The sequence below is a fragment of the Grus americana genome, chromosome 4, assembly GCF_028858705.1.
Source record: "Grus americana isolate bGruAme1 chromosome 4, bGruAme1.mat, whole genome shotgun sequence".
Classification (NCBI taxonomy): Eukaryota; Metazoa; Chordata; class Aves; order Gruiformes; family Gruidae; genus Grus; species Grus americana.
Window position 1 is genome coordinate 10,898,368 of NC_072855.1, and position 9,908 is coordinate 10,908,275.

The following is a 9,908-nucleotide window of genomic DNA, read 5'->3' on the forward strand; positions in this document are numbered from 1 at the left end:
GAGCTGGAGGAGACAAGAAAACTGCAGAAGAGGAAGTGCTGGCCATGGGGCTGTGAGTTTCAGATTTGAGAGAGAGCATGTGTTATGAGGGGTGGCTAGGGGAACTGAGGTTGTTTAGCCTGGAGAAAAGGAGGCTGAGGGGAGACCTTCTCGCTTTCTACATCTACCTGAAAGGAGGTTGTAGTCAGGTGGGTGTTGGTTTCTTCTCCCAAGCAACAAGTGATAGGACAAGAGGAAATGGCCTCAAGTTGCACCAGGGGAAGTTTAGGTTGGATATTAGGAAAAAATTCTTCACCAAAAGTGTTGTCAATCATTGGAACAGGCTGCCCAGGGAAGTAGTGGAGTCGCCATCCCTGGAGGTATTTAAAAGACGTGTAGATGTGGTGCTTTGGGACATGGAATGGTGTTGGAATGGAAGAATACAGGCTCTTTAGGAAGGACAGGCAGGGCAGATGAGGAGGGGGTGTCGCCCTCTATGACCAGCTAGAGTGCATGGAGCTCTGCCTGGGGATGTGTGAGGAGCCGACCGGGAGCTTATGGGTCAGGATTAAAGGGAGGGCAGGGACAGGGGAGATTATAGTGGGGGTCTGCTACAGGGCACCTGACCAGGAAGCCCTGGTCCTCATGGGGGATTTCAATCATACTAATATCTGTTTGAAGGACAACACAGCAGGGCATAAGCAATTCAGGAGATTCCTGGAATGCATTGATGATAACTTCCTTCTCCAAGTGATAGAGAAGCCAATGAGGAGAGGTGCCATGGTGGACCTTGTTCTCACCAACAAGGAGGGGCTGGTGGGGAATATGAAGCTCAAGGGCAGCCTTGGCTGCAGTGATGATGAAATGGTGGAGTTCAAATCCTTAGGGCAGTGAGAAGGGCACACAGCAAGCTCACTACCCTGGACTTCGGGAGAGCAGAGGTTGGCCTGTTCAGGGACCCGCCTGGTAGAGTACCATCGGACAAAGCCCTGGAGGGAAGAGGGGCCCAAGAAAGCTGGTTAGTGTTCAAAGATCACCTCCTCCAAGCTCAGGAGAGATGCACCCCAACAAAGAGAAGTCAGGTAAAAATTCCAGGAAGACTGTGTGGATGAACAAGGAGCTCCTGGGCAAAGTCAAACACAAAAAGGAAGCCTATGGAGCGTGGAAGCAAGAGCAGGTAGCCTGGGAGGAATACAGAGAAATTGTCCGAGCAGCCAGGGAAAGCTAAAGCTCTGATAGAATTAAATCTGGCCAGGGACATCAAGGACAGCAAGAAAAGCTTCTATAGATATGTCAGTGATAAAAAGAAGACTAGGGAAAATGTGGGCCCTCTCCAGAAGGAAACAGGAGACCTGGTTACCTGGGATATGGAGAAGGCTGAGGTATTCAATGACTTTGCCTCAGTCTTCATCAGCAACTGCTCTAGCCACACCACCCAAGCTGCAGAAGGCAAAGGCAGGGACTGGGAGAATGAAGAACCACCCACTGTAGGAGAAGATCAAGTTTGAGAATATCTAAGGAACCTGAAGGTGCACAAGTCCATGGAACTTAATGAGATATATCCGCGGATACCGAGGGAACTGGCAGATGAAGTGGCCAAGCCACTGTCCATCATATCTGAGAAGTTGTGGCAGTCCAGCGAAGTTCCCACTGACTGGAAAAGGGGAAGCATAACCCTCTTTTTTAAAAAGGTGAAAAAGGAAGACCCGGGGAACTACAGGCTGGTCAGTCTCACCTCTGTGCCCAACAAGACCATGGAGCAGATCCTCCTGGAAACTATGCTAAGGCGTGTGGAAAATAAGGAGGTGATTAGTGACAGCAAACATGGTTTCATGAAGGTCTAATTGTGCCTAAAAAATTTGGTGGCCTTCTACATCAGGGTTACAGCGTAGGTGGATAAGGGAAGAGCAACTGACGTCATCTACCTGGACTTGTGCAAAGCATTTGACACTGTCCCACACAACATCCTTTTCTCTAAATTGGAGACACATGGATTCGATGGATGGACCACTTGGTGGATAAGGAATTGGCTGGATGGTCACGCTCAAAGAGTTGTGGTCAATGGCTCGATGTCCAAGTGGAGACCAGTGATGGGTGGTGTTCCTTAGGGGTCAGTACTGGGATCGGCACTGTTTAACATCTTTGTTGGCGACATGGACAGTGGGATCGAGCACACCCTCAGCAAGTTTGCCGACGACACCAAGCTGTGTGGTGTGGTCGGCACACTGGAGGGAAGGGATGCCATCCAGAGGGACCTTGACAGGCTTGAGAGGTGGGCTGGTGCAAACCTCATGAAATTCAACAAGGCCAAGTGCAAGGTCTGGCACATGGCTCAGGGCAATCCCAAGCACTACAGGCTGGGCAGAGAATGGATTGAGAGCAGCCCTGAGGAGAAGGACTTGGTGGTGTTGGTGGACAAGAAGCTCAACATGACGTGGCAATGTGCACTTGCAGCCTGGAAAGCCAACTGTGTCCTGGGCTGCATCAAAAGAAGCATGGACAGCAGATTGAAGGAGGTGATTCCCCCTCTACTCTGCTCTTGTGAGACCCCACCTGGAGTACTGGTCCAGCTCTGGAGTCCCCAACATAAGAAGGACATGGACCTGTTGTAGTGGGTCCAGAGGAGGCCATGAAGATGATGAGAGGGCTGGAGCACCTCTCCTGTGAAGACAGGCTGAGAGAGTTGGGGTTGTTCAGCCTGGACAAGAGAAGACTCTGGGGAGACCTTATAGCAGCCTTGCAGTGCCTGAAGGGATCTACAAGAAAGCTGGAGAGGGACTGCTTACAGGGGCATGGGGTGATAGGACAAGGGGTAATGATTTTAAACTGAAAAAGGGTAGATTTGGTTAGAAATACAGAAAAAATTCTTTGCTGTGAGGGTGGTAAGGCACTGGAACAGGTTGCCCAGAGAAGCTGTGGATGCCCCATCCCTGGAAGTGTTCAAGGCCAGGTTGGATGGGGCTTTGGGCAACCTGGTCTAGTGGAGGGTGTGGGGTTTGGGACCAGACGATCTTTGAGGTCCCTTCCAACTCAAACCATTCTATGATTCTGTGGTTAGTGGTGGACTTGGAACTGCTAGGTTAACAGTTGGACTTGATGATCTTAAAGGTCTTTTCCAACCTAAATGATTCTAGGAGTCTATCCTCTGACTTTCATGGTGCTGCAGGGTCCAAGGGAACCATGAGCAGGGCTGGAGCTTGGGTGGCTGCAGTGCTCTGCTCTGCATGATGCTTGGTCCCTGCTGCTGCGGCCCTCCTTTTATCCCCCTCAAAGTTTCAAAGACATAAAATGAATACATCATATTTGGGAAATTGTGTCAGGATCACACTGTTTTGCTGAGCTGGAGAAGGCAAGGAAACCACAGAAGGGGAAGTGTCAGCCACAGGGCCGTGACTTTCAGATTCCATTTGGGTGCCCAGCAGGGACTGGCCAGAGCCCAAACCCCTGTGACAACAATGCTGCTGCTGCTGCATTGACCCCACCGGCCAAGAACCAGGCTGGGGCACAAAGCTCCATAAGCAGAGCCCTGAGGAAAATCAGGACAAGCCAAGGAAAATCAGGACAAGGCCAGAAAAAGGAAAAAAAAGAGGGAGGAGCCACTTTTGCAGCTTTTTCTGAGTGTGCACTGGTGGGGGTGTTTGGGAATTACAATTGCAGATGCTGCCCCTTTTCAGTCATGCTACGATCTCCTCAAGGTTTCATCTGCAAGGCTGCAATGAGCTGATCTCAGTGGGTGCCAGCAGAATCCTCTCCTCCCTCCAGCTCCTACTCTTAATGCCCTGTCTCCTCCCTGACACTGGTGTATTTGCTTTTTTTGGACTAAGCCAGCAGAGAGAGCTTCAGTTTGATGATGTTATCCTGCTTGGAAAGAAGTGGACAGGCAGTAGTTGCAACAATTTGACTATCAAGAGGTTGCAGACCTAAGCCAAAACTAAAATCCTTACACAGAGAGGTGTAAATCCTCTGTTCATCCTGGGGACCGGGAGGGTGGCAGGCCAGGCTGCAGCCTGAGCCCACTGCTCCAGCCCTGGAGCAGGGAAACAGAGCCCAGCCATAGAAACATAGAATCACGGAATGGTTTGGGTTGGAAGGGACCTCAAAGATCATGTAGTTCCAAATCCCCTGCCATGGGCAGGGACACCCTCCACCAGACCAGGTTGCCCAAAGCCCCATCCAACCTGGCCTTGAACACTTCCAGGGATGGGGCATCCACAACTTCTCTGGGCAACCTGTTCCAGTGCCTCACCACACTCACAGGGAAGAATTTTTTCTGTATTTCTAAACTAAATCTACCCTTTTTCAGTTTAAAATCATTACCCCTTGTCCTATCACTCTGTCCCTCTCCAGCTTTCTTGTAGATCCCTTCAGGCACTGCAAGGCTGCTATAAGGTCTCCCCAGAGTCTTCTCTTGTCCAGGCTGAACAACCCCAACTCTCTCAGCCTGTCTTCACAGGAGAGGTGCTCCAGCCCTCTCATCATCTTTGTGGCCCTTTTCTGGACTCACTCCAACAGCTCCATGTCTCTCCTGTACTGGGGCCCCCAGATCTGGATGCAGTACTCCAGGTGGGGTCTCACGAGAGCAGAGTAGAGGGGCAGAATCACCTCCCTCGACCTGGTGGTCATAGTTCTTTTGATGCAGCCCAGGATATGATTGCAACACCAGTTGCAATTCAGTTTGTAACTCAAAACTCTGAAAAGCAATTGTATCTGCACAATTCCATCACCCTTCTACATTCTTTAAGTGTGCAGCATCCATCAATTTAATTTATAAAGTTGTAATTTCCCCCTTTGCTCCTAGCCCAAGACCAAATTACATGATTTATACTTTAATCAGATTTTAATATAATTATCAACTCTTTTCATCACTCCTCCTCTCTTTTTTTCTGAGGGCTAGAAGATCCATGAATAATGCAAGTTCTACTTTCCCAGTTCTTTTTCTTCCTACTCCTGTCCTTAAACCTAACTCCAGCTGCAGCCTTAAATACAAACTGAACATATCCATTGTCTCTCCTCACTGATCTTTAGTTTTGCAGATATGCATAATCCACCAGTGAAATGAAATTACTGATGTTTAATCTCCCAAAATATAATATATACTATAAGAAAAGTCCTAATGTGTATTAAGGCAAACCTGTTCCTATTTGAAAAGATACTCTGTTAGTATATTTTACTGTCAACGCTCCACTCCATGCTGTTGTGGTCTGAGTAACTTGAATTCTGCTAACTTTCTGCCTACTTCTCTATATTTAAAAACACAGAAAGTTCTCACACATGTGTAACAGAATCTTAAACATAATCTCAGGACCACTATAAAGAGCAAGAAATGAAAATATCTATTAGTGTCTACAGACCCTGATTTTGTCCTTAGTTTTGTAAGTCTGCAGTATCCCAACATTATATCCAAATCATAAACTAGTATTTTCCTAAATGTTTAACTAAACAACAGCACAAGCCGAAGCCTGAGCTAGGTGACCCGTAACAGTTCCAAAATTGATTTAATTACTTTAATATAATATACCCTTTTCTTTGCTGAGAACATCCAATAGCATCTGGGCAACAAATTATGTCCTACTACTCCTCTTTAAGCTAACACTAATTGTAAACCAGCACTAACCATGTCCTTAAACACTCCCTTTCTTGTCTGTCCTGGTAAAAAGTGCTTATAAAGTTGTCTTTTGGTTCTAATTTAAATAAATTTAGGACATTGTTATGTAGGGGAGGCAAATAAAGATAGAAGCTGCCTTTTGACTGACCTTTTATCTTCATTGAGATAATAAATAGATCCTTTGTGCTTATCTAAATTGGACAAGTGTGTCCAAACGATGTAAGCAATAATAATTGGCTCTTGGCTGTAATATATATGTATAGTTATAGTCCCATTCAGAAAGATGCACTACAAACTCAATGAAAGTTTTGAGAATGACAAGCAATTATGAATCCTAGGTATACAAACTCCCTAAATGACAAGATTCAGTCCCAAAGAAGTGTAAGAAATGTGATGGGAAGGCAAAACTAACTTGAAAGCCTCTGTCTATCCCATTTTAATGGTGGCAGCAAACCAAAGCTTCTTGTGGTACACATCACAGCAGTTAGCTACAGCCTGATCTTGTGAAGAGAGCCACAAATATACCTTGACAGTATGTATAATCCTACTGGCTCTACTTGAGTTTGCAGGATTTTATTTCTGTTTTGGATTAGGTCTTAATAGTTTGAAACCTTTTTGGCCCTATAAAGATCCAGGTTCATGCTGGTAAAACACTCGAGTTAATGTCAGGAATTAATAGCACAAGAACCTTCCAACTCAAGATGGCTTTGGAGTTGCCTGATTGTCTGTGCTCGGTCAGTGACACAAAACATTCTCTGTGTCTGGTGTCTGCCTCTCAGTATGGTTTTGTAAACATGGAGGGATCCTATTTCTTCTTTTACTTTCTTTTAATAACAGAAGAGGAAGCATCATTCTGGATCTTAGACATCCATTTTCACAGAGATATATAGTTCCGTATACTCGAATTTGCTTTAAATTAAAGTGCATTTACTCAGGTGTGCTTTAGGTTTTCCGGGACAAAACAGAGATATCTATCTGGACTAACTGAGCTGAATTCTCTCATCAAAGGCACAATCCTGTTTGTCAAGGGATTAAGCCTGTTCCTTCACTGTGTGCTGTTCTGTTACTCTCAGACCAAGGTCAGAGTCAGCTTTTAGACATCAATTTTGACTACTTCAGCAGGGCTAACAGGAGCTAGATTCCTCTGATATTCCCTTAAGGAGTCTGTGATAGCTCACTGTGATGGAAAGTCACAGTTGTCTTAAAAGCACTTCATGTGCTTATTCCTCGGACAGCCCAGAGGCTTACAGCTGTACTGGAGACATCACTGTAAACCTTCCTTCTCTGTGCAAACGTCGTTTTCAGCTTAAAGAAGCAGTCCTCATCACAGCATCTGTCTCCATGATTCTCTGCATGGGTGACTCTCAGCTCCCCGTCCAAGCAAACCCAGATCATGTGCCCTTTTCCAGCATTGGAAGTTTTAGGCCTGCTTTGTTCCAAGTCTGAATCATAGGAAAACTACTCTGTTGTAGTGTGGATGAAACTGTTTGGGTGGGGTTTTTTGTGTTTTTTTTTTTTTTTTTAAATAATTTTGTCCATTTAAATTAAGGTAAGCTATGTAACTGTTCTCTTTTCCTGAAATAGCTTCTTTATTTTCCTTGGATTTAATTCTGTGCATTCAAGCAGAAAGTTAAACAATGTCAAACTGAAGAAAATTAATTGCATAACATGCAGAAAAGATGAACTGGGGAAATTTTCATTATTGCATTAACTTCTTACCTATGTCTTTAACATGAATTACTGGAATGTCAGAGAGAACTAACCAGCTTGGAATTTATTTTTAAATATGTATTCTCATAAAGTGGATCCTTTCTTCTATGCACTTAATTTTAGTGAAAGAAAAAAGCAAGTGTTGGTATAATATTATTGCAAAACATCTCTTTGGAGTAGTTAATTCTCATAACTGGTAACAGCTTTCTATTGCCATTATCTTCCTCAAATTACTTCCTTAGCTAAACTGTTTAGGGCTGGTGCTAAAGATAAGTGTATGAAAACCAGCTTACGAATTCTGCCCTCCTAGAAATGATCTTTGCAGCTGGTTCAAGTGAATCTAGACTTGTTTTGGGAAGAAACAAAGTACTCATTGGCATTCTTGGTTGTTTGTTTCAGTGCTCCTGACTACAGCTCTGTATGACTTCTGGCTGCTGTGGTGAATCCAGTGTTATCCAATTCTCAAGACAGGTTTTTATAGGTTCTTTCTTTCTTCATAAGAATGGAGGGCATAATAAGGATTTTGTAGGTGGAATCTTGACTTGTTTCAATGAGACAGAGTTTAAGTACTGAGTAAGCTCAAGAGTTGAAATGAGAGGTGGTTTGTCAAGCACTCAGAATCCCAGAAAACATCGTTGTTTTGTAATCCTTGTACCAGCAAGGACTTTACTGTTGTGAGACTACTTGCATTTTTAATATTCAGTATATAGGTATTTTTTAATAGAATTTATGCTGTAAATTATTAGTATAAAATACACGATGAATGTAAAATAAACAAACCAATTGCTAATAGGTATCTCAACTGCCAGTGAATTGCACCTCCTCTCTGAGATGAAGCCCATCAGTGCAACTTGTGGTTGGGCCTAGTCCAATAAAAAATGCAAGAGCAGTTTAATGAAACAGAACATGAAATAACGGAAAAGAATTTTGAAAAATGCCAAGTACCATGTCCTTGCATACCATATATTTAAGTGCTGTATTTTTCTTTCATAAAACTCTTACAAATAATTGATTGTAACTCTGTTCCTCCTGAATGATCCTTTGTGGAATTCAGCAGTGCAGTGTAGAAACAAACCTGACAGATGTGCTCCTTTACATCAGTTTTCTGTCAGAGTAACTGTATCCTTTTTTGTCAGGAATTTAGTTAAGGACTCCTTAAAAGTATTATTGCAGTTTAAGTTGATCCCTGTTTCTCCCACAAAAATGTAGTACAGCAGTCCTGATGGCTTCTAGACTGTTGATTGTCACTATGAGATGTGACAATAGGAGGTCTTCAGAATTCAGCAAATGTGTTCATGTTTGGCTATGCTGCCACCTTGAATCATTTCTGCCTCTTGCTTCTCTGCCTCTCTTGCTTCTTCTTCCTCTTCGCATATAACTTTGGCTATGTCATTCCTTGTTTAGATACCTTTGTGAGTGTCCTTCATGTTCTCCTTTAGTGTTCACATCACAATTTTCTAAGTATTCCTGCATAATACATGCTTTCATCCCTTTATTTTCCTCCCATTTGTCCTTCATTCCATATATCACTTTCTAACTTTACCAAGCTGTACCTATTCCTTTCAAAACCTATTTGAACTTCTGGCACTCTTTTCCTAGATGCACAAGGAAGACTTGTATGTCACAGTTCTGCGTTATTCAGGTGTGGCTCAGTGTCTTTTTTATATCTGTTGAGACATACAGAAAACATTTTATTTTCTGGTGTATTTGTTATCAGAACTCTTGAAGAGAAGCAGCAATATTTTTCAAATTACTGTTATATGGGGGATTGAATTTTTGGTGAGCAGCCTTCAAAGGTGGCTTGGTGTTTTAGAATGTTACAAGCTCTGGCATGAAAACTTGAGAGCATAAAAGGAGTAGTTTTCATTCTCATTACTGGTCCTGGAGTTTCAGCTGTTTTAGCAGAAGAAGGGTCATGGGAGCTGTAGAAAACTGAACCAAATAAATAGATGGAATCTTCTAGTCTAGCTGAAAGAACTCCTCCTGTGGAAGGTTCAAAGAGAGGATTTCAGAGCTAGAAAAGATCTACATCACCTACTATGTCTGAGATCTTAGTGCTTCCCAGTGGGTGTCACAGAGAAATTCCTCAAGGAAGAATTCCTTGAGTTGGAAGGACTTCACCAGGCAAACACTGATTTCAGGGTATTTTGTTGTCATTATTGGCTATGAGGCATTCAAATGTAAAAAGTCCAAGTAGCAGTGGCTGGACATCTTCTCAGGAGGAATGAAACCAACGGGACAATAATTGTAGAGGGAGATGAGGTCACACCAATCTCAAGAATGAGTGCAATTCTCATCATTTTGTTAGCTTGCAGTGTTATGACAGCCTGAAAAATAACTTACTAGCGAGAAGAAAAGACTTGCTCCTTGCCTGAAATACCTACTAAGTAGAGACATGCTGTGAAAAAGGAGCGCAGGTAGGGTTATACAACAGAGCAAGAAGTACTGAGCTTATAAATATAAGATAAATGGTGAGTGTGGGCTATGGGAGGGTTGATGAAGTGAGTGTCTGCTATAGTCTGGGTCAAAAAGCAAGAGGAGAGGCAGACAAAACTGCACTAGCTGGTGGCATCCTTCGGTTGTACCCAGTGGTTTCAGTTGGAGTCTGTTGCTT